Source organism: Giraffa tippelskirchi, chromosome 2, assembly GCF_054371585.1.
Source record: "Giraffa tippelskirchi isolate mGirTip1 chromosome 2, T2T-mGirTip1v1.2.pri, whole genome shotgun sequence".
Lineage (NCBI taxonomy): Eukaryota > Metazoa > Chordata > Mammalia > Artiodactyla > Giraffidae > Giraffa > Giraffa tippelskirchi.
In genome coordinates this window covers 112966690-112992303 of record NC_137276.1, presented here as the reverse complement: position 1 = coordinate 112992303, position 25614 = coordinate 112966690, and the positions used below count along the sequence as shown (strand labels likewise).

At 42.2% G+C, this 25614-nt stretch overlaps 2 long non-coding RNA genes across 3 annotated transcripts in view; both read right to left on the bottom strand.

The window, feature by feature from the left end:
* LOC145539932 (uncharacterized) overlaps positions 1-25614 on the bottom strand; it is a 50090-nt gene that overhangs the window by 4412 nt on the left and 20064 nt on the right. Inside the window, exon 2 of one of the 2 annotated variants that reach the window (XR_014078076.1) lies at positions 13493-14277. The exons of the other annotated variant lie outside the window; for it this stretch is intronic. This is a non-coding gene — a long non-coding RNA (uncharacterized LOC145539932). Of the gene's footprint in view, positions 1-13492; positions 14278-25614 lie in introns of those variants that run through there. 2 annotated transcript variants of the gene reach the window in all.
* LOC145539933 (uncharacterized) lies at positions 5248-12769 on the bottom strand. Its single transcript, XR_014078077.1, has 2 exons — positions 11141-12769; positions 5248-7857 (listed from the first exon to the last, which is right to left on the bottom strand). It is a non-coding gene; the product is annotated as an uncharacterized LOC145539933 (long non-coding RNA).

Below are 25614 nucleotides of genomic sequence, written 5' to 3'. Positions count from 1 at the left end.
CAAGCATTTTTTGAACATCTGTTATGTTCCTTGAATAGTGTGGCCAAAACCTAGCACATAGTAGGCACTCTAAAATATTTGTTGACTGGATGACTGTGCTTAACCCTAGGAATAAAGAGATAATTAAGATGTGATTTCCCAAGAAGCCATGAAAAACTGCATAGCGTATTACATGTCACGCTATTTCACTTATATAAAATTATATGAAATGCAAATTGAACTATAGTGATACAAAGCAATGGAAACAGTGACAGACTTTATTTCTGGGAGGTCCAAACTACAGTCATGAAATGAAAAGACTTGCCCCTTGGGAGAAAAGTTATGACCAACCTAGACAGCATATTGAAAAGCAGAGACATTATTTTGCCAACCAAAGGTCAAAGCTTTGGTTTTTCCAGTAGTTATGTATGTATGTGAGAGTTGGACTATAAAGAAAGCTGAGAACTGAAGAATTGATGTTTTTGAACTGTGACGTTGGAGGAGACTCTTGAGAGTCCCTTGGACAGTAAGGAGATCAAACCAGTCCATCCTAAAGGAAATCAGTCCTGAATATTCATTGGAAGGACTGATGCTGAAGTTGAAACTCCAATACTTTGGCCACCTGATGCAAAGAACTGACTCACTGGAAGACACTGATGCTGGGAATGATTGAAGGCGGGAAGAGAAGGGGCAACAGAGGTTTAGATGGTTGGATGGCATCACCGACTCAATGGACATGAGTTTGAGTAAGCTCCAGGAGTTGGTGATGGACAGGGAAGCCTGGTGTACTTCAGTCCATGGGATTGCAGAGTCGGACACAACTGAGCAACTGAACTGAACTGAACTGATACAAAGCAGATCAGTAGTTGCCTGGGGATGAGGAAAAAGACCGAAAAGAAGTGTGAGGGATAGATTACAAAGACACACTAAGAAACTCTTAGTAATGTTTATTTACCTTGATTGTGGTGACTTTTGTGTGTGTGGAGAGAACACCTTTATTGCATCCCATAAGTTTTGGCACATGTTTTTTCATTTTTATTTGTTTTGAGATACTTTTAAAATTCCCTTTTGATTTCTTCTTTGACTCAACAATTGTTCAAGATTGTGTTGCTTAGTTTTCCTATTTGTGAACTTTCTCATTTTCTTGCTGTTGTGAATTTCTAGTTTCATTCTATTATGGTCAGAAAATGTACTTTGAGAGACATAGAACTTCTTAAATTTGTCAAGGTTTGTTTTGTGACCTAACACATGGTCTATCCTGGAGAATGTTTTATGTGTGCTTGAGAAGAATGTGTATTCTTCTGCTATTCTGTGGAAAGTTCTATATATGTCTGTTAGGTCCATTAGGTCTACAGCATTGTTCAAGTCAGTTGTTTCTTTACTGATTTTCTATCTGGGTGTTCTATCCATTATTATAACTGGGGTGTTGAAATCCCTTATTATTATTGCACTACTGTCAACTTCTGCCTTTGCATCTGTCTAAAGAAATAGAGGAATATAACAGATAGGGAAAGACTAGAGATCTCTTCAAGAAAATTAGAGATACCAAAGGAACATTTCATGCAAAGATGGACTCGATAAAGGACAGAAATGGTATGGACCTAACAGAAGCAGAAGATATTAAGAAGAGGTGGCAAGAATGCACAGAAGAACTGTACAAAAAAGATCTTCACGACCCAGATAATCACGATGGTGTGATCACTCACCTAGAGCCAGACATCGTGGAATGTGAAGTCAAGTGGACCTTAGAAAGCATCGCTACGAACAAAGCTAGTGGAGGTGATGGAATTCCAGTTGAGCTATTTCAAATCCTGAAAGATGACACTGTGAAAGTGCTGCTCTCGATATGCCAGCAAATCTGGAAAACTCAGCAGTGGCCACAGGACTGGAAAAGGTCAGTTTTCATTGGCAATGCCAAAGAATGCTCAAACTACAATTGCACTCATCTCACATGCTAGCAAAGTAATGCTCAAAATTCTCCAACCAGGCTTCAGCAATACGTGAACCGTGAATTTCCAGATGTTCAAGCTGGTTTTAGAAAAGGCAGAGGAACCAGAGATCAAATTGCCAATATCCGCTGGGTCATCGAAAAAGCAAGAGAGTCCCAGGAAAACATCTATTTCTGCTTTATTGACTATGCCAAAGCCTTTGACTGTGTGGATCACAATAAACTGGAAAATTCTGAAAGAGATGGGAATACCAGACCATCTGACCTGTCTCTTGAGAAACCTGTATGCAGATCAGGAAGCAACATTTAGAACTGGACATGGAACAACAGACTGGTTCCAAATAGGAAAAGGAGTACATCAAGTCTGTATATTGTCATCCTGCTTATTTAACTTTTATGCAGAGTACATCATGAGAAACGCTGGGCTGGAAGAAGCACAAGGTGGAATCAAGATTGCTGGGAGAAATATCAATAACCTCAGATATGCAGATGACGCCACCCTTATGGCAGAAAGTGAAGAAGAACTAAAAGAGCCTCTTGATGAAAGTGAAAGAGGAGAGTGAAAAAGTTGGCTTAAAGCCCAGCTCAACGTTCAGAAAAATAAGATCATGGCATCTGATCCCATCACTTCATGGGAAATAGATGGGGAAACAGTGGAAACAGTGTCAGACTTTATTTTTGGGGGCTCCAAAATCACTGCTGATGGTGATTGCAACCATGTAATTAAAAGACGCTTACTCCTTGGAAGAAAGGTTATGGCCAACCTAGATAGCATATTGAAAAGCAGAGACATTACTTTGCCAACAAAAGTTTGTCTAGTCAAGGCTATGGTTTTTCCAGTGGTCATGTATGGATGTGAGAGTTGGATGGTGAAGAAAGCTGAGTGCCGCAGAATTGATGCTTTTGAAGTGTGGTGTTGGAGAAGACTCTTGAGAGTCCCTTGGACTGCAAGGAGATCCAATCAATCCATCCTAAAGGATATCGATCCTGGGTATTCATTGGAAGGACTGATGTTGAAGCTGAAACTCCAATACTTTGGTCACCTCATGCGAAGAGTTGACTCATTGGAAAAGACCCTAATGCTGGGTAGGATTGGGGGCAGGAGGGGAAGGGGACGACAGAGGATGAGATGGTTGGATGGCATCACCGACTCGATGGACGTGGGTTTGGGTAGACTCCGGGAGTTGGCGATGGACAGAGAAGCCTGACGTGCTGCAATTCATGGGGACGCAAAGAGTCAGACACGACTGAGCGACTGAACTGAACTGATATTTGCTTTATATATTTAGCCTATGAGTGTCTTTCAGCCTATGAGGTTCTTTAAAACTAAAGTGAGGACTTCCCTAGCAGTACAGTGGACAAGAATCCTGCCAATGAAGGGGACAGATTTGTTTCCTGTTCTGGGAAGATTCCACATGCCACGGAGCAAGTAAGCCTATGTGCCACAACTACTAAGCACACGCTCTACAGCCCACAAGCCACAACTACTGAGCCTGCATGCTGCAACTACTGAAGCTTGTGTGTCTGGAGCCTGTGCTCCACAACAGGAGAAGCCACTTCAATGAACAATAGACTCCACTTGCTGCAACTAGAGAAAGCCCATACAAAGCAGTGAAGACCCAGAATGGCTAAAAAGAAATAAATAAAAATTAAAAAAAAATCTAAAACAAGTCTTCATTGGAAGGACTGATGTGGCCATTGGAAAAGACCCTAATGCTGGGAAAGATTGAAGGCAGGAGGAGAAGGGGGTTACAGAGGATAAGATGTCTGGATAGCACCACCAACTCAATGGACATGAGTTTGAGCAAACTCTGGGAGATAGTGAAGGACAGGGAAGCCTGGCATACTGCAGTCCATGAGGTCACAGAGTTGGACATGACTTAGCAACTGAACAACAATCAACAATAACAAAGTGAGTCTATTGTAAACAGCTTATTATTGGATCTTGGGTTTTTCTGCTTTTTTTAAAAAATCCATTCAGCCACTCTGCCTTTTGATTGGGGAGTTTAATTGATTTATATATAAAGTAATTGCTGATAGATAAAGACATTGTCATTTTGTTCATTGTTTTCTCTCTCTTTTGGAGTTTTGTTCCTCTTTTTTCTTGCCATATTCCTTTATTATTTGATGGGGTTTTTTGTAGTGGTTTGCTTTGATTCTTTTCTCTTTATCTTTTGAGTATCTATTATAATTTTTTCCCTTTGTGGTTAGCTTGAGTCTTGCATAAAATATGATATAACCATTTATTTTAAATTGATAACAACTTAGCTTCAATTGCATACAAAAAACTCTCCACTTTCACTCCCTCTGCCCCAATTTTGTGTCCTTGTAGTCAGTTTGTTTCATTTTGTATTGTGTATCTATTAACAAATTTTTATCTTTAACTGATATATTAGAATTAAAAGCAATTATGCTACCATTATAATGTTACATTCATCTGTTTGTATATATTTTACCTTGACCTTTACCAATGAGATTTATGCTTTCATATGCTTTTGCACTGCCTTTTATCATGTTTTGATTTCAACTTGAAGAACTCCCTTAAACATTTCTTGTAAGGCAGGACTAGGGGTGGCAAAATTTCTCAGTTTTTGTCTGTCTGGAAAAGAGTTGAACTCTTCTTCATTTCTGAAGATTAATTTTGCCAGGTGTAGTGTTCTTGTTTGGCAGTTTTTTTTCTTTCAGTACTTTGAATATATCATCTTACTCTCTCCTGTCCTGCAAGATTGCTGTTGTGAAATCTGCTGATAGTCTTAACGGGGTTCCCTTATATGTGACAAGTCATTTCTCTTACTGCTTTCAAATTTCTCTTTACTCTTGACTTCTGACAGCTTGATTATATTAACAATGTGCCATGGTGTAGTCTCCTTTACTTGTTTGGGACCTTTTTAGCATCATGGGGGCTTCCCTGGTAGCTCAGATGGTAAAGCATCTGCAATGCAGGAAACCTGGATTTGATCCCAGGTCAGGAAGATTCCCTGTAGAAGGAAATGGCAACCCACTCCAGTACTCTTGCCTGGAAAATTCCATGGATGGAGTAGCCCTGTAGGCTACAGTCCATGGATCGCAAAGAGTCGGACACGACTGAGCACCTTCACTGGTTCACTCAAGTTCCCAGGTGGTGCTGATGCTGTGAATCCAGCGACTTCACTTTCACTTTAGTATCATGTACCTGGATATTCATTTCCCTCCCAAGATGTGGGAAACTTAAGCTATTATTTCTTTAAATAAGCTTTCCCACTTTCTCTTTCTCTTTACATTGGGATTCCCAAATGTATATATTGGTTCTTTTGCTGAAGTCCAATAAACCCCATTGGCTGTTTTTACTTTTTTAAATCTTCTTTTTTCCTCTGACTGGACAATTCCCATAATTTCTCTTTAAATACGCTGATTGTTTCTTCTACTTGACTGAGCCTACTGCTCTCTGTTGCATTTTTCTGTTTCATTCATTTTATTCTTTAGCTCCAGAATTTCTGCTCAGTTATTTTTTATGATTATCATTTCTTTATTCAACTTCTCATTTTGCTCATGTGTACTGTTTCCCTGACTTTTCTGAGTTGTCCAGGTTCTCTTGTAGCTTGCTGACCTTCTTTAAAACAATTATTTTGAATTGTCAGGCATGTTATAGATCTCCATTTCCCTGCGGTTGGTTGTTGGAAAATTATTTTGTTCTTTTGGTGGTATAAGTTTCTCAGATTTTTTTTTTATCTTACTGTATCCTTGCATTGCTTTCTGTGCATTTGAAAGAGCAGTTATGTCTTCCAGACTTTATGGTCTGGCTTCAATGGGGTAAAGATCTTTCGTCTATGAATGGGTTTGATGGCACCAGCTGGGTGGGTACAGCAGTTCCAGCTAAAGTGGGTGCTGTGGTGGCTCTGGTTCCAGAGGAATGCAGCAGGAAAAATTTGGGGTAGCTCCAAAGCTGAGAACAGCATTGGGGAAGGCTACAGGGGTCCTCAGTGTCCAAGGCTGGGAGCGTCTGCAGTGGTGGCAAGGCCTGCTGGAGTCCTCAGTGGTGAAGGCCATTGGGATCCTTCTGCTCCTCTTTTTGTCTGCAAAGGGTAGTCACAGCCAAGGAGATCCCTCTTGGTGCTTGGGTGTAGGGCACAGGCATGTGAAAAGTAGCTGCAGAGGTCCAGGGAATGGGCATGTGCAAACTGGCAGTGGCACCAGGGTCTGTACTCTTGAGTGTGAACTTTTTTTTCAGTCTACCTATCCTGCAGAGAAATGCTCATATAAGAAATTACTCACTTGACAGATGGGGAGATATCCATATCCTTTCCCCTTAACATCTTAAAGTCCTGATTAGCAATGTGCCTTGGAGGAGAGTTTCATCCTCATCACACAACATGGGCTCTGGAAATATACATTTTTTGTCATTTTTGTGAGTCATGAACAAAGTTTCTAAAATAAGATTCTGAAATAAGTAGGCCATTATAAATACTAAGATTAATTTTATGAAGCACCCTGGATTTGTTACTGTTCTGGAATCTGCTGATGGCACAAAGAGTGAAGCCTTTTGTTCTGCTTTCAGTTAAGAAAATCTTGTTATCCATTTATAATATGCTTCACTGAATAGAGTATGACTGAGGGCCTCCCATGCTCACACTTCCCACATGCAGCTCAGCATGACATTCAAAGTATTTAACAATCAGCATGAAGCAGTAACCAAGCACACAGACACTGACCAGCATGCCACACTAGTGTGTGTCACTTCCACTTAGTACTAACCTGTCTCCTGACTTTTAGACTGAAAAGGTAAAATGATTTATAGATATCAAAAGACTTTAACCCAGAAACTCCTATAACTGCAGTTTTGCATGTGAATTAAGCCATAGCATCTCTAGAAAACTTTACCTAAGAGAAAGGATAAAGTAAATGGAAAAGTCATAGATATTTTTGTTACAAAAAGTTATTTCACTACCAAGTGGCTTCCTAAAATAATGAGATACATGATGGAAAATTTGTTGAAAGGAAGAGTAAAGAAGAGTTGATGAAAATTACTTTTATTCTATTTTAAATTCATCTTGTTTTATTCAAATATATTTAAAGCATTCACAGGGAAAATAAGTGGTCTCTTTGGTTAGTTGGTCATATGAGTTAAATTCACCCATTCTAGTCCATCTTAGTTTGCTGATTTCTAGAATGTCAACGTTCGCTCTTGCCATCTCCTGTTTGACCACTTCCAGTTTGCCTTGATTCATGGACCTAACATTCCAGGTTCCTATGCAATATTGCTCTTTACAGCATCGGACTTTGCTTCTATCACCAGTCACATCCACAGTTGGGTATAGTTTTTGCTTTGGCTCCATCCCATCATTCTTTCTGGAGTTATTTCTCCACTGACCTCCAGTAGCATACTGGGCACCTACTGACCTGAGGAGTTCATCTTTCAGTGTCCTATCTTTTCGCCTTTGCATACTGTTCATGGGGTTCTCAAAGCAAGAATACTGAAGTGGTTTACCATGCCCTTCTCCAGTGGACCACATACTGTCAGACCTCTCCACCATGACCCATCCATCTTGGGTGGCCACACACGGCATGGTTTAGTTTCACTGAGATAGACAAGGCTGTGGTCCATGTAATAAGATCAGCTAGTTTTCTGCAGTTATAGTTTCAGTGTGTCTGCCCTCTGATGCCCTCTCACAATACCTACCATCTTACTTGGGTTTCTCTTACCTTGGACGTAGGGTATCTCTTCATGGCTGCTCCAGCAAAGTGCAGCCACTGCTCCTTACCTTGGACAAGGGGTATCTACTCACGACGGCCCTTCCTGACCTTGAATGCGGAGTAACTCCTCTCGGCCCTCCTATGCCCATGCAGCCGCTGCTCCTTGGACCTGGGGTAACTGCTCTCGGCCGCCGCCCCCGGCCTCCGACCAGGCTAGCTCGTCTCAGCCACCGCCCCTGGCCTCCGAGCCCGGCTAGCTCCTGGAATGGGTAAATTTAACTCAGATGACCATTATATCTACCACTGTGGGCAGGAATCCCTTATAAGAAATGGATTAGCCATCATAGCCAACAAAAGAGTCCGAAATGCAGTACTTGGATGCAATCTCAAAAATGACAGAATGATCTCTGTTCGTTTCCAAGGAAAACCATTCAATATCACGGTAATCCAAGTCTATGGCCCGACCAGTAACGTTGAAGAAGCTGAACTTGAACGGTTCTATGAAGACCTACAAGACCTTTTAGAACTAACACCCAAAAAAGATGTCCTTTTCATTATAGAGGACTGGAATGCAAAAGTAGGAAGTCAGGAAACACCTGGCGTAACAGGCAAATTTGGCCTTGGAGTACAGAATGAAGCAGGGCAAAGGCTAATAGAGTTTTGCCAAGAGAATGCACTGGTCATAGCAAACACCCTATTCCAACAACACAAGAGAAGACTCTACACATGGACATCACCACATGGTCAACATCGAAATCAGATTGATTATATTCTTTGTAGCCAAAGAGGGAGAAGCTCTATACAGTCAGCAAAAACAAGACCGGGAGCTGACTATGGCTCAGATCATGAACTGCTTATTGCCAAATTCAGACTTAAATTGAAGAAAGAAGGGAAAACCACTAGACCATTCAGGTATGACCTAGATCAAAGCCCTTATGAGTATACAGTGGAAGTGACAAATAGATTTAAGGGACTAGATCTGATAGACAGAGTGCTGGATGAACTATGGACAGAGGTTCGTGACATTGTACAGGAGACAGGGATCAAAACAATCCCCATGAAAAAGAAATGCAAAAAAAGCAAAATGGCTGTCTGAGGAGGCCTTACAAATAGCTGGAAAAAGAAGAGAAGCTAAAAGCAAAGGAGAAAATAAACGATATTCCCATCTGAATGCAGAGTTCCGAAGAATAGCAAGGAGAGATAAGAAAGCCTTCCTCAGGGATCGATGCAAAGAGATAGAGGAAAACAACAGATTGGGAAAGACTAGAGATCTCTTCAAGAAAATTAGAGATACCAAAGGAACATTTCATGCAAAAATGGTCTCTATAGAGGACAGAAATGGTAGGGACCTAACAGAAGCAGAAGATATTAAGAAGAGGTGGCAAGAATACACAGAAGAACTGTACAAAAAAGATCTTCATGACCCAGATAATCACGATGGTGTGATCACTCACCTAGAGGCAGACATCCTGGAATGCGAAGTCAAGTGGGCCTTAGAAAGCATCACTACGAACAAAGCTAGTGGAGGTGATGGAATTCTAGTTGAGCTATTTCAAATCCTAAAGATGATGCTGTGAAAGTGCTGCACTCGATATGCCAGCAAATTTGGAAAACTCAGCAGTGGCCACAGGACTGGAAAAGGTCAGTTTTCATTCCAATCCCAAAGAAAGGCAATGCTAAAGAATGCTCAAACTACCGCACAATTGCACCCATCATACACGCCAGTAAAGTAATGCTCAAACTTCTTCAAGCCCGGCTTCAGCAATATGTGAACTGTGAATTTCCAGATGTTCAAGCTGGTTTTAGAAAAGGCAGAGGAACCAGAGATCAAATTGCCAACATCCGATGGATCATCGAAAAAGCAAGAGAGTTCCAGAAAAACATCTATTTCTGCTTTATTGACTATGCCAAAGCCTTTGACTGTGTGGATCACAATAAAGTGTGGAAAATTCTGAAAGAGATGGGAATACCAGACCACCTGACCTGCCTCTTGGGAAACCTGTATGCTGGTTAGGAAGCAACAGTTAGAACTGGACATGGAACAACAGACTGGTTCCAAATAGGAAAAGGAATACATCAAGGCTGTGTATTGTCACCCTGCCTATTTAACTTATATGCAGAGTACATCATGAGAAACGCTGGGCTGGAAGAAACACAAGCTGGAATCAAGATTGCCGGGAGAACTATCAATAACCTCAGATATGCAGATGACACCACCCTTATGAAAGTGAAGAAGAACTAAAGAGTCTCTTGATGAAAGTGAAAGAAGAGAGTGAAAAAGTTGGCTTAAAGCTCAACGTTCAGAAAAGTAAGATCATGGCATCTGGTCCCATCACTTCATGGGAAATAGATGGGGAAGCAGTGGAAACAGTGTCAGATTTTATTTTGGGGGGGCTCCAAAATCACTGCTGATGGTGATTGCAGCCATGAAATTAAAAGACGCTTACTCCTTGGAAGGAAGGTTATGACCAACATACATAGCATATTAAAAGGCAGAGACATTACTTTGCCAACAAAGTTCCGTCTAGTTAAGGCTATGGTTTTTCCAGTGGTCATGTATGGATGTGAGAGTTGGACTCTAAAGAAAGCTGGGGGCCGAAGAATTGCTGCTTTTGAAGTGTGTTGTTGGAGAAGACTCTTGAGAGTCCCTTGGACTGCAAGAAGATCCAACCAGTCCGTCCTAAAGGAGATCAGTCCTGGGTGTTTATTGGAAGGACTGATGTTGAAGCTGAAACTCCAATACTTTGGCCACCTCATGCCAAGAGTTGACTCATTGGAAAAGACTCTAATGGTGGGTAGGATTGGGGGCAGGAGGAGAAGGGGATGACAGAGGATGAGATGATTTGATGGCATCACTAACTCGATGGACGTGGGTTTGGGTAAACTCCGAGAGTTGGTGATGGACAGGGAGGCCTGCCATGCTGCGATTCATGGGGTCGCAAAGAGTCGCACACAACTGAGCGACTGAACTGACTGAACTTGGTTAGTTGCTTTTAAGAAGTTGTAAGTAGAAGCAGTTTGGTAAAATATGAGGCCCATAACCTAGTAAAGAAATCTTTCTCAATGCTAAAATTAGCGTTATTTGATGGTAAGGGAAATAGGAAGGTATGTAGAAGAGGTGATACAATAATTACAAAGTAGGGGAGGGGTGGATAAAATATCCCCCACACACACACCATCTGTATGCTGTGTACAGCAAATCCCGGGATGAGCACTGAAAGCAACCAACAGATTTCCATGTGCATCACTACAGAACCAGCCTAGTTTCACAGTGACTTCAAAGTGGGGGATAAAATGTCTGATCACAGCTGAGTTGATGCTTCCATGCCCCTCCTCAACTCATCCCCATTCCAGGCAAGATGAGTGCATGGAAAGTGAGGGGACCTGGCAGAAGTCACATGGCAGCTGTGATTGGCGTTTTGGAGGAGGAAGGAGCTCTGTTTCAAGGGTGAGACAGAACAAAATTTTGGAACTGATGATAATTATACAGAACATATTTCCTCCTTTTATGATGGACATTCCTCTTAAAGTTTTGATACTGACCATTCATGCTTGTGCAGGAGAGGGTTAAATCAGCAGCTTTGGAGTGTTCAAACCCTGCAAATTCCAAATCTTCTAGCTTTTGGCTGGCTCCCGGGAGATGAGATCCAAACTCTTGGAATATGCTCCCTGATAAGGCTGTTTTTGTGTACCTGGAGTTTTGGGATCTTCCAGAAAGTCTATGCTAACAGCACGATTTATGGTGGGGTCCTTGAGCCATGCCATATCAGTTTGAGCCCTGGGGTAGCTAGACACTGAGAACTACACTGAGAACTACAAAATGGTCAGCTCTGTGGACACTCCATGCTTATGTGACAAAATCCCAATAAGAACCATGTACCCCAAGGCTGGGGAGCTCCTTTAGTTGGCAGCACCCCTCATGTGTTGTTACACATCATTGCTGAGAGAAGTAAGTGCTATCTACACAAATCCAGGGAGAGAGAACACCTGAAAACGTGAGCCTGGTTTCTCCTGGACCTTGCCCCCTCAGTCTTTTTCCCTTTGCTGTTTGTAATCTGCATCCCTTCATTGTAATAAACTGTAACTGTGAGTATAACAGCTTTTCTGAGTTGTGTAAGTCCTTCTAGTGAATCATTGGCAAGCTTTCTTTCTGAGGATGGTCTTTTTATTTAACTTGAGGATAGTCTTAGGGACCCCTGGCCACAACGTGGTTCTCACAGAAACTCAGACTATCTTCCTCCAAATAGCCTCAGCCTGTAAAACACATTGCTTTCCACCCCTGTCATCCAAATTACACTCCTTCTAGCTGGTCTCTCTGTCCTGAAAAATCCAAGATGAGCACCTTCCAGGCCCAGCAGCCAGAGTGGCCATGGGTAATTTTGTACCTTGTCTCATGAGATCCTTGTCTCATTCTCAAGTATAATAGTGTGATGCCAGGGCACCATGTCCCCACTGTGTTCACCCAATGTGTCAGGCAAACAGCTCCTACTTTGATTTTCTGGTTTCACTGAAGTCTTACCTCCCCCACAAAATGGAACCCAGCCCTCATCATCAGTCAATGGTTAAAGCCCGGATAAAGTTCTTACTTCTTGGCTCCCATCTTGGCTAGAGCTGAACCCTCTCCTCCATGGCCCCAGGGGCCCCCACACCAGACAGACTGCCCCGATCCAGGTTCTGGCCTAGTTCAGTGTCTCCAGGTCACTGCCATGTTTGAAACTCGCCCAGAGTCCCTGCTTTGAAACACACTGAATCAAGAGCAGAACAGAATAAACCTCAAAAATACATTTTCCAGCTGACTGTCATCTGTACCTTGGCCTCCATCTGTAGAAGACAAAGCACTGTGCCTTTTGTTCCTGGAGGACTTGGAGTTCTAAGCAGTAAGTGAGTGTTGTATCCAGTCTCTGTGTAGCTCACTTGCACAGCCACCTCAGGCCACCCCTTCCCTTCCAACTGAGGCTTGTCTCCCACACATTGTTCAGGTCTGGGTTTGTGTGTTGAAATTTCTCAGGGAAACCTTTCCTGTGCCTCATTCTAGGTCTGTTGCTCTTGGTCTATGCTTCCATCTTTTTCTTTAAAGAGTTATCTGTGTTTGTAATTACTGGATTAATGTCTGTCTCCCTGCAGACTGTGAGCTCCATGGATGCTACCTCCTTTTGTGCTCACCGTGTATCCAGGACCTAGTACCATGCCTGGATCATAGTAGGGCACTTGAGACTAAGAATGAGGTGTATGAACCATGTCACAATCACCTTGTACTTAAAAAAAAATTATGACAATGTTTTCTTCCATATATGTAAACTCAGTCTTCAGGAACTTTTGCTCTTGTAATTTGGTCATCTGTTCACAAAGACGGTTCCAAGGTAACCCTTGTAAAACCAGAAAAAAAGTAGCCCTGCAGGAAACAGATGTGCAGGCATGTGTGCATCAGTCTGCTTCTCCACACTGACCATGGAACGGAACAGAGATAATTCTGGAGGGCAGCGCAGACAACCAGAGAGAATGACCTTGAAAAAGTGGCTGGGAAAATTCTGACATGTGCTACAACGGGATGGACCTGGAGTGAAATAAGCCAGACACAAAAGAACATATGCCATAGCATTCTATTGATAAGAGATATCTGGAGGAGTCAAATTCATAGAGACAGAATGGCGTCTGTCTCATGGTGGTTGCTGGGGCTGGGAGGGGGATGGGGAGTTGTTGATGTGTAGTTACAGTTTGGAAAGATGAAGAAATTCTGGAGATGGGTGGTGATGATGGTTACACAGCAATGTGAATGTACTTAACACCACTGAATTGTACACAGAAGAGTAAATTGTGTACAAATTTTCTAATTGGAAATTTTTATGTTATATGTACTTACCACAATAAAACAAAATGAATAAAAAGATGAAGAGATTTTTCTAGTTAGTCAGAAAGCAATTGATACATTCTTGTTTAAATACTGTAATCAAAGAAGTAGAAATTCCATAAAGACACACAGTGGGAAAATATGGCCCATGAGCAACAGTTAGGGGGTCTCCTTGTGACAGGCTCGAGGACACCTTGGTCCAGTGCAGCAGTGGTTGAGGATCAAATGAGTTTATGTTTATTTAATCTTGTCCCATGAAGTGTGAGTGGAGAGTCCCTGCTTCCTTTGGAGCATCTCTGTCAGAGTTCTTCACAGAGACATATATCAGGACAACCAGTCAACCCAGTGAGGAACACTTTTCTGGATGCTGGAGGAAGGGAACAGCACATGCACAACACCTGTTCTGCACCTCAGTTTCTTTGCCCTTCACTGATCCTCAGACACAAGAAGCATGCCCATGACCTATCTCAGCAGGTTAGGAAAGAGAAAGAACTGTCTGGAGGTTACACCTTCCAAGAGGGAGAGACAGACAAATCTACCTAGTGCTACCAAGAGCAGCTCCAACCCGAAAGGGACAGCACAAGTCTGCTTCACAGCTTTCCTTTACAAACACAGCTGAACCAAAGTGTGAGACAACTCCCTCAGCACCCCTCCCACTCCGTGACTGCATTCCAGACCTTCCTTCTGTGGAGGAGATCCACTCTTTCCTTGGTTGGTGATGTGGGATCCACGTGATTCTGGAGATTTGCTGTAAGAGGAGCTCCAGTGCCAAGATGTTGGGCTGAATATCCCCAGGAAAAAAATGGTTCACTCAGAGAAGCTGGAAGGGAATCTCAGAAAACAAACATGTTTAAGCAAAAGGCAAAATTCCCCATGTCACACCAAACCCTCCTGTCTCTCTGCCTAAACTTGTGGCCAGGTGTCAGGCCATGCAAATGGTCATGATGCTGTTCTTTGATGAGAAGAGAAGGTGTGGCAGTTGGGAGGAGGGGGCCTGCTCTTTCCTACAGAATCTCCTTCAGTACACCACCTCTGGCAGCCAAATCCTAGTCCAGTGATCTCTATCCTTACAAGTAACATCATACCATCCCCTCTGACTGGAGCCAGACTGGTCATTGAGTTCCTTAAGTTACTTCAAGACCCCACAGGGTCACAACTTCTGGCAGAGGGGACTTGATATAAGCTCCAGAGCCTATGTTTCTCCACCATCGCTCTCCAGAAACACTCATGCAGATGCTATTTTTCTCAAGCAAGAAAAAGGAGCTGGTTTGACTAGACTAGGGACAAAGGTTGTCAAAACAAGTCAGGCAACTTTCTGTAACACAGAGACTGGACACTACCAGCTACCACTGGGTGGTGGCAGCAACCACAGTTTATGCTGCCATGGCAGCAACAAGGGCAGAAAGCAGCTGAGGAAGTTGGACCAGAGCCCTGGGCTGGGTGGCTGGGTGATGTGGGTAGGACCTGCAGAGAGCTGGCTCATCAGTGAAGGGCTGAGATGGATCAGAAGTTAGGGCTGAAGCAGGGAGCTGGGGACCTGAGGGAGAGGGGCAGGTGGTCTGTGGGACCACGCAACATGGTCGTGCTGAGCTGGGTGACTTAGGATCATGCAGAACTGGGAAGCTCATTCATTGTAAAAAAGAGTAAAAGTGATAGATGTTCAATGTCAAAAATTCAAACGAGAGAGGTATGAGAGTGAGACTAAAAGTTCCTGCCTTTCTCTTCCAGCAGTATCTCTTCTCTCCCCAGGATGTCCACTATGTACATCACCTCTCTAATCTTTTCTCTGGGTATTTGGAAACATGCAGACTTCTTTCTTCCGAATCAGATGTCACATGAAATGCTACATCCCTTTATTATCATTATTTTAGCCAAATTAAATCTGGATCCAAGCCCCTATCCTCCATTATTACCAGGACTTTCCTACTTTCAGAGTGGGAAAAACTTCCCAGAGTCCTGTTCTGGCCATGGAGTTTACCAGCTTCTGTGTGAGGCCACAGGGTCCCTTGAGGTCTGCTGCCTCTGCTGATATTGGGCCTTGGAGGCAGAGACACTGGCATCTTTGACAACCAGATACAAGTTCCCTGGATCCAGCCCCATAGTGCGCATCAGGTTTTACCCTCAGTGAGGTTTGCCACCATTGGGGCAATATCAAGTTTTCCTCTGGGCCAAAATCCCTACTTTCTGCTGCTATTGGAGGGAAATCTCTGACTTGTTCTTGATAAGGCATTCCCTCCCTCTTACCTTCAAGCCCTAGTATAATCTCTTCACTGAATGTGTTGACTTCTAAGGACCTCTATTTTCTACCTGCAAAAATCACTAAAGCAAGAAATTACTAACCTTGCTACACCATCTCTCTAATTACTAAGTGCCTTGAAGTAGGGAGTAAACTGAGAACAATGCACAAAATATTGATTATATAACACGCACACGGAAATATCACAGGATTACAGAAATGGGTCCCACTATATATATTCTAAAGCTTCCTTCTTTCACTGAAGAATATATGAGACATATTTCTTTGCCAGTATATTTAGATCAACATTCCCTTTTTTAAACTGAGCAGAATAGCATCCCATGATTTATTTAGCCATTTCACTCTTAATGGAGATGTCAGTTCATGACACCCACACAATCAGTGCCACACTTGTACTCATATTTTTAAGTGCATATGTGCATATTTCTGTCAAAGAGAACCTCAGAAGTGGAATTACTGGATTACTAGATTGTTAGATTGGCGGCATATGCTCTTTATATTAAATAAATATTGCCAATTCTGAAAGATACAGAACTAGTTTATACTTTCATAGGTTCTAAGAACACAAGTTTCTATACCTCCTCAACAATCTTGATCATTATCAGTCATTTTTTTCTAATCCATTTTATGGGTGAACAATAGTGTTTCACATTATTTTGTTTTGTATTTCCCTAATTACTGGAGAAGTTGAGCCTCTTTTGAAGCTTATGGCCATGTCTATTTTTTCATGATCTTCTAGCTTTAACCTAGTAGTTTAAAAAAAAATCTTTTCTTATTGATTCTAAAGAGAGTGACTTTCTGTTTTCTCATTATTGGTGTATAGGGATGCAAGGGATTTCTGTGTGTTAATTTCATATCCTGCAACTTTACTATATTCATTGATTAGCTCTAGTAATTTTCTGGTAGAATCTTTAGGGTTTTCTATGTAGAGGATCATGTCATCTGCAAACAGTGAGAGTTTTACTTCTTCTTTTCCTATCTGGATTCCTTTTATTTCTTTTCCCACTCTGATTGCTGTGGCCAAAACTATGTTGAATAGTAGTGGTGAAAGTGGGCACCCTTGCCTTGTTCCTGACTTTAGGGAAAATGCTTTCAATTTTTCACCATTGAGGATAATGTTTGCTGTGGGTTTGTCATATACAGCTTTTATTATGTTGAGGTATGTTCCTTCTATTCCTGCTTTCTGGAGGGTTTTTTTTTTTATCATAAATGTATGTTGAATTTTGTCAAAGGCTTTTTCTGCATCTATGATAGAAATTAAGGAAACAATACCATTCACCATTGCAACAAAAAGAATAAAATACTTAGGAATATATCTACCTAAAGAAACAAAAGACTTATATATAGAAAACTATAAAACATTGATGAAAGAAATCAAAGAGGACACAAACAGATGGAGAAATATACCGTGTTCATGGATTGGAAGAATTAATATAGTGAAAATGAGTATACTACCCAAAGCAATCTATAGATTCAATGCAATCCCTATCAAGCTACCAATGGTATTTTTCACAGAACTACAACAAATCATTTCACAATTTGTATGGAAATATAAAAAAACTCAAATAGCCAAAGCTATCTTGAGAAAGAAGAATGGAACTGGAGGAATCAACCTGCCTGACTTCAGGCTCTACTACAAAGCCACAGTCATCAAGACAGTATGGTACTGGCACAAGGACAGAAATATAGATCAATGGAACAAAATAGAAAGCCCAGAGATAAGTCCACGCACCTATGGACACCTTGTCTTCGACAAAGGAGGCAAGAATACACAATGGAGAAAAGACAATCTCTTTAACAAGTGGTGCTGGGAAAACTGGTCAGTTCAGTTCAGTCGCTCAGTCGTGTCCAACTCTTTGCGACCCCATGAACTGCAGCGCGCCAGGCCTCTCTGTCCACCACCAACTCCCGGAGTCTACCTAAACCCATGTTCATCGAGTCGGTGATGCCATCCAACCATCTCATCCTCTGTTGTCCCCTTCTCCTCCCGCCCCCAATCCTACCCAGCATCAGGGTCTTTTCCAATGAGTCAACCCTTCGCATGAGGTGGCCAAAGTATTGGAGTTTCAGCTTCAAAATCAGACCTTCCAATGAACACCCAGGATTGATCTCCCTTAGGATGTATTGATTGGATCTCCTTGCAGTCCAAGGGACTCTCAAGAGTCTTTTCCAACACCACAGTTCAAAAGCATCAATTCTGCGGTGCTCAGCCTTCTTCACCGTCCAACTCTCACATCCATACATGACCACTGGAAAAACCATAGCCTTGCCTAGACGGACTTTTGTTGGCAAAGTCATGTCTCTGCTTTTAAATATGCTGTCTAGGTTGGCCATAACCTTCCTTCCAAGGAGTAAGCGTCTTTTAATTTCATGGCTGCAGTCACCATCAGCAGTGATTCTGGAGCCCAAAAAAAGAAAGTCTGACACTGTTTCCACTGTTTCCCCATCTATTTCCGATGGAGTGATGGGACCAGATGCCATGATCTTAGTTTTCTTAACGTTGAGCTTTAAGCCAACTTTTTCACTCTCCTCCTTCACCTTCATCAAGAGGCTCTTTAGTTCTTCTTCACTCTCTGCCATAAGGGTGGTGTCATCCGCATATCTGAGGTTATTGATATTTCTTCTGGCAATCTTGATTCCAGCTTGTGTTTCTTCCAGCCCAGCAGTTCTCATGATGTACTCTGCGTATAAGTTAATTAAGCACGGTGACAATATACAGCCTTGACGTACTCCTTTTCCTATTTGGAACCAGTCTGTTGTTCCATGTCCAGTTCTAACTGTTGCTTCCTGACCTGCATACAGGTTTCTCAAGAGACAGGTCAGATGGTCTGGTATTCCCATCTCTTTCAGAATTTTCCACAGTTTATTGTGATCCACACAGTCAATAAAGCAGAAATAGATGTTTTTCTGGAACTCTCTTGCTTTTTTTGATGATCCAGCGGATATTGGCAATTTGATCTCTGGTTCCTTTGCCTTTTCTAAAACCAGCTTGAACATCTGGAAGTTCACAGTTCACGTATTGCTGAAGCCTGGCTTGGAGAATTTTGAGCATTACTTTACTAGCATGTGACATGAGTGCAATTGTGCGGTAGTTTGAGCATTCTTTGGCATTGCCTTTCTTTGGGATTGGAACGAAGACTGACCTCTTCCAGTCCTGTGGCCACTGCTGAATTTTCCAAATTTGCTGGCATATCGAGTGCAGCACTTTCATAGCATCATCTTTAGGATTTGAAATAGCTCAACTGGAATTCCATCACCTCCACTAGCTTTGTTCGTAGTGATGCTTTCTAAGGTCCACTTGACTTCACATTCCAGGATGTCTGGCTCTAGGTGAGTGATTGCACCTTCGTGATTATCTGGGTCATGAAGATCTTTTTTGTACAGTTCTTCTGTGTATTCTTGCCACCTCTTCTTAATATCTTCTGCTTCTGTTAGGTCCATACCATTTCTGTCCTTTATCGAGTCCATCTTTGCATGAAATGTTCCTTTGGTATCTCTAATTTTCTTGAAGAGATCTCTAGTGTTTCCCAATCTGTTGTTTTCCTCTATTTCTTTGCACTGATCGCTGAGGAAGGCTTTCTTATCTCTCCTTGCTATTCTTTGGAACTCTGCATTCAGATGGGAATATCGTTCCTTGTCTCCTTTGCTTTTCGCTTCTCTTCTCTTCCCAGCTATCCATAAAGCCTCCTCAGACAGCCATTTTGCTTTTTTGCATTTCTTTTCCATGGGAATTTTCTTGATCCCTGTCTCTTGTACAATCTCACGAACCTCTGTCCATAGTTCATCAGGCACTCTGTCTATCAGATCTATTCCCTTAAATCTATTTCTCACTTCCACTGTATACTCATAAGGGCTTTGATCTAGGTCATACCTGAATGGTCTAGTGGTTTTCCCTTCTTTCTTCAATTTAAGTCTGAATTTGGCAATAAGCAGTTCATGATCTGAGCCACAGTCTGCTCCTGGTATTGTTTTTGCTGACTGTATAGAGCTTCTCCATCTTTGGCTGCAAAGAATAAAATCAATCTGATTTCGGTGTTGACCATCTGGTGGTGTCCACCTGTAGAGTCTTCTCTTGTGTTGTTGGAATAGGGTGTTTGCTATTACCAGTGCGTTCTCTTGACAAAACTCTATTAGCCTTTGCCCTGCTTCATTCTGTACTCCAAGACCAAACTTGCCTGTTACGCCAGGTGTTTCTTGACTTCCTACTTTTGCATTCCAGTCCCCTATAATGAAAAGGACATCTTTTTTGGATGTTAGTTCTAGAAGGTCTTGTAGGTCTTCATAGAACTGTTCAACTTCAGCTTCTTCGGCGTTACTGTTCGGGGCATAGACTTGGATTACCGTGATATTGAATGGTTTTCCTTGGAAACAAACAGAGATCATTCTGTCGTTTTTGAGATTGCATCCAAGTACTGCATTTTGGACTCTTTTGTTGACCATGATGGCTACTCCATTTCTTCTAAGGGATTCTTGCCCACAGTAGTAGATATAATGATCATCTGAGTTAAATTCACCCATTCCAGTCCATCTTAGTTCGCTGATTCCTAGAATGTCGACGTTCACTCTTGCCATCTCCTGTTTGACCACTTCCAGTTTGCCTTGATTCATGGACCTAACATTCCAGGTTCCTATGAAATATTGCTCTTTACAGCATCGGACTTTGCGTCTATCACCAGTCACATCCACAGTTGGGTATCGTTTTTGCTTTGGCTCCATCCCATCATTCTTTCTGGAGTTATTTCTCCACTGATCTCCATTAGCATATTGGGCACCTACTGACCTGGGGAGTTCATCTTTCAGTGTCCTATCCTGTTGTCTTTTCATACTGTTCATGGGGTTCTCAAGGCAAGAATACTGAAGTGGTTTGCCATGCCCTTCTCCAGTGGTCCACAATCTGGAAAACTGGTCAACCACTTGCAAAAGAATGAAACTAGTACACTTTCTAACACCATACACAAAAATAAACTCAAAATGGATTAAAGATCTAAATATAAGGCCAGAAACTATAAAACCCCTAGAGGAAAACATAGACAAAACATTCTCTGACACAAATCACAGCAGGATCCCCCATGACCCACCTCCCAGAATATTGGAAATAAAAGCAAAAATAAACAAATGGGACCTAATTAAAATTAAAAGATTTTGCACAACAAAGGAAACTATAAGCAAAGTGAAAAGACAACCTTCAGAACGGGAGAAAATAATAGCAAATAAAGCAACAGACAAACAATTAATCTCAAAAATATACAAGCAACTCCTGCAGCTCTATTCCAGAAAAATAAACGACCCAATCAAAAAATGGGCCAAAGAACTAAACAGACATTTCTCCAAAGAAGACATACAGATGGCTAACAAACACATGAAAAGATGCTCAACATCACTCATTATTAGAGAAATGCAAATCAAAACCACAATGAGGTACCACTTCACACCAGTCAGAATGGCTGCTATCCAAAAGTCTACAAATAAAAAATGCTGGAGAGGGTGTGGAGAAAAGGAAACCCTCTTACACTGTTGGTGGGAATGCAAACTAGTACAGCCACTATGGAGAACAGTGTGGAGATTCCTTAAAAAACTGGGAATAGAACTGCCATATGACCCAGCAATCCCACTGCTGGGCATATACACCGAGGAAACCAGAATTGAAAGAGACGCGTGTACCCCAATGTTCATCGCAGCACTGTTTACAATAGCCAGGACATGGAAGCAACCTAGATGTCCATCAGCAGACGAATGGATAAGGAAGCTGTGGTACATATACACAATGTAAAAAAAATACATTTGAATCGGTTCTACTGAGATGGATGAAACTGGAGCCCATTATACAGAGTGAAGTAAGCCAGAAAGAAAAACACCAATACAGTATACTAATGCATATATATGGAATTTGAAAGATGGTAACGATAACCCTATATGCGAGACAGAATAAGAGACACAGATGCATGGAACAATTTTATGGACTCTGAGGGAGAAGGTGAGGGTGGGACGTTCTGGGAGAATAGCATTGAAACATGTATATTATCATATGTGAAACAGAACACCATTCCATGTTCGATGCATGTGACAAGGGCTCAGGGCCGGGGCAATGGGATGATCCAGAAGGATGGGATGGGGAGGGAGGTGGGTGGGGGGTCCAGGAAGGGGAACACATGTAAACCCATGGCTGATTCATGTCCATGTATGGCAAAAACTATTACAATATTGTAAAGTAATTAGCCCCCAACTAAAATAAATAAATTTATAAAAAAAAAAAAAAAAGAAGAACTGCCATATGACCCAGCATTCCCACTGCTGGGCATACACACCGAGGAAACCAGAATTGAAAGAGACGCGTGTACCCCAATGTTCATTGCAGCACTGTTTACAATAGCCAGGACATGGAAGCAACCTAGATGTCCATCAGTAGACAAATGGATAAGGAAGCTGTGGTACATATACACAATGGAATATTACTCAGCCATTAAAAAGAATACATTTGAATCAGTTCTATTGAGATGGATGAAACTGTAGCCCACTATACAGAGTGAAGTAAGCCAGAAAGAAAAACACCAATACAGCATACTAATGCATATATATGGAATTTGAAAGATGGTAACGATAACCCTATGCAAGACAGAATAAGAGACACAGATGCATAGAAGTCTTATGGACTCTGAGGGAGAACGTGAGGGTGGGACGTTCTGAGAGAATAGCATTGAAACATGTATATTATCATATGTGAAACAGAACACCATTCCAGGTTCAATGCATGAGACAAATGCTCAGGGCTGGAGCAATGGGATGACCCAGAGGGATGGGATAGGGAGGGAGGTGGGAGAGGGGTTCAGGATGGGGAACACATGTAAACCCATGGCTGATTCATGTCAATGTATGGCAAAAACCACTACAATATTGTAAAGTAATTAGCCCTCAACTAAAATAAATAAATTTATTAAAAAATAAATAAATAAAAAAGATTTCACCTAAAAAAAAATTAAAGAGAGTGACTTTTCTGTTTCATGAAACTAAAACTTTGTCTTATGTAAGTTACAGTTTTTTATTCCAGTTTGCCTTTTACTTGTCAGCTTTATTTGTGGTCATAATTCTGAGTTACCTGGTAAAGGGTAGGAAAAGGCAGTATATATTTCAAAGCACCATCAGGTAATTCTAATCAGCTAAGGCTGATAACCACCAGTGAAAGAACAAAACACACAGGGATTGGGAACCAGAGAAAGGTTCCAAGTGTAGCTGAATTAGTGAGCAACCTCAAGTCACTGAACTGTAAAGGTAAGGCCATTTTTATACCAGCCCTACAACTTCCCTAGTTTTGTCTTAGTTTCATTTTCAATAACCATACAGAGGCCAAAGGGATGACAGATTTCTCTCCAGCCAGACACCCTTCAGTGGGACACCATTACCCTTCTATTAAAATCCAAACTTCTTCACCTGACTCCACAGGTCTTGCCTGATCTGGTCCATGTCTATTCAACTTCATCCTAAGCCACACCCCACCACCACCCCCGCCCCATATTGCCTTTGCTCACATCAGTTATTTCTTCCTGTTCATGCAGGGTCTTTGCATCTGCTGCACCCTCCTCTCCCCACCCCCTCCACTCCTCACTGGAAAAGTGAGCTCCTTCTCTTCTCTCCTTCACAGCCCAGGAGAGATGTCTAAAAAGATTATCCCTCATTATTCTCCACTCTGCCCATCACAACTTGTCGTTATTTAATGCACTTGTTTATTTTGTTTTGGAAGCAAGTATTCCCTCTGACCTATGTACTCCATGGTGGGGGGGGGGGGCACCAGGATATTCCACTGTCTGGCACATTTCTTAGCACACAGAGGTTATTTCATCACTATTTGTTGAGTGATCCAGTTACATATCAGCCCCACCAGTGTTTTCTCCAACTCCAACCCCTCCCCTTGGCCTAGAACAACAACTGAAGAGAAGAGGACAAGGCAGGTCCCTAACACTGTCCTCCCCTGTGGATCATGCCTCTTGGTCTCCCAGGTCACTGGAGACTCTCAAAACTGGTGGGAGCCAGGGCCCCTGCTACTGCTTCGAGGTATTGCAGCCAGCCATCACTCTCTCTTCCCCTCAACCCCTATTCACAGCACCTGGACTCTGCTATCCAGGACAAATAGCTCCTCTTCCAGGTCAAATGGCCTCCTTTCACCTTCTGCATATCAGAATATGGGGAAGTAAGGGAGGCTGAGAACTTTCCCCAGAAGCATTTTGTCACCCTTCTGAAATTTTCTTAAAGCCCCAATAGAAGCCAGGCATAGTATCCCCTCAATTTTTCCATTTCCACCACTATTGGGTTGGAGAACTCTGGGCCAATTTGGAGGGTCCAGATGCAAGACCTTTGCTCTGGTCTTTTCAGCAGCCCTAGACTCATTGAAGGGAGGAACAGGGCTCCTGGTCTCAGAGAGAGACATCCCACGGTGCTTGGTTATGGGCAGAATGTCTGCCCAGCATCAGTGTGCAATTACTCTGACACTTTAGGTTGTTTAACATGCCAGTCTTGCCTGTGACAAGTTGTCACATCTTTTTACGGTGACAGCATGCAATCCACCTATCTGAATTTTACATCCAGAGGAATGCTGAGAAAATTGACCACCAAATCCTGCTGGCCACTCCTGGTCCAGCATAAATTCTTGGCTGGGAGATGGCATTGGTCAGTAAATCTACACATTGCCTCCAGAGGACCAGAAACAAAGTTGTAGACATGATAATTGGGAATTCGTCCATTGACCTGAGGATTTTCCTATTAAATCCTGGGTCTTCTGAGAAGGACTTCCATATAAGAAAGCCAAGGTTTGGTTTTTAGGATGTAACCTCTGAAACACTAATTATTCCCCTTTTACTGAAGGCCAGTAGATTTCCTTGCATAATTCACAAGGTTCCTCAGTCCCCAAGAGATTAAATGTTAATTACCTGGAAAGGTCTTAGGAATATAGTTTGTACAGTAGTGATTCATACCAATAATGACTTCAGCTTATTTCCAAAACTGTCACACAGTCTTGGGGAGGCACAACACAAATGTCACCAACACATCCTGTCCCTCCTGCATGTCTATACCACTACCTGTTAAAACCTTCCTTAGATTAGCTACTCTACAGCCCTTCAGTGGGGTTCTGGAGAGGGTCCCAGCTAGACCTTGGGTTATCTTGTGCCCCACTGTGAATAATGTCATCACTCCCAGGACCCTGCCCCCAAACTCCTGGGCTCCAATTGGTCATGGAATTTTCTTCTTTAAGCCTAGATTCACTGCTTTGGCTAAAGAAAAATAACTTTACTGAGGCACATAAACTTCATTTTTTTATTTGGATTACCTATGTTATTGAATAAAAGGATTGAAGGAGAAATCTGGGAATGCTTATTCGCCACTAAAATGTCAAAGTTCTGCTTCCTGTGAGAAGCAATAATGAGGAATCAGTTTTGCAGTGTTTCATATTGAAATTAGGTCTGGACTCTCCCAGCATTGGGATGACTCGTCATAGCCTCTCCCAGCTTTCCCTGTGTCTGTGCTCAGTCGCTCAGTCACGTCAGACTCTTTACAATCCTATGGACTATAGCCTGCCAGGCTCCCCTGTCCGTGCAAGAATACTGGAGTGGGTTGCCATTTCCCACTCCAGAGGCTTTTCCTAACCTAGGGATTGAACCTGTGTCTCCTGCATTGGCAGGCAGATTCTTTACCACTGAGCCATCTGGGAAGCCCCACTGCTTCCCCTTATTCTCTTGGTAATCATATCCACCTGCCCTTGGAGTCAACCATTACCTGAAGAAGATGGTTATGATGACTCAAGCTCTTTATTTTCAGCCCAAACTTTTCTAGACCTCTACCTAGATGTCCTGTGGAAACATCTCAGCAAGTCCAAAGGACCTCATCACCTAAGCCTTTGGGATCTGCCACCACTACAATCATTGC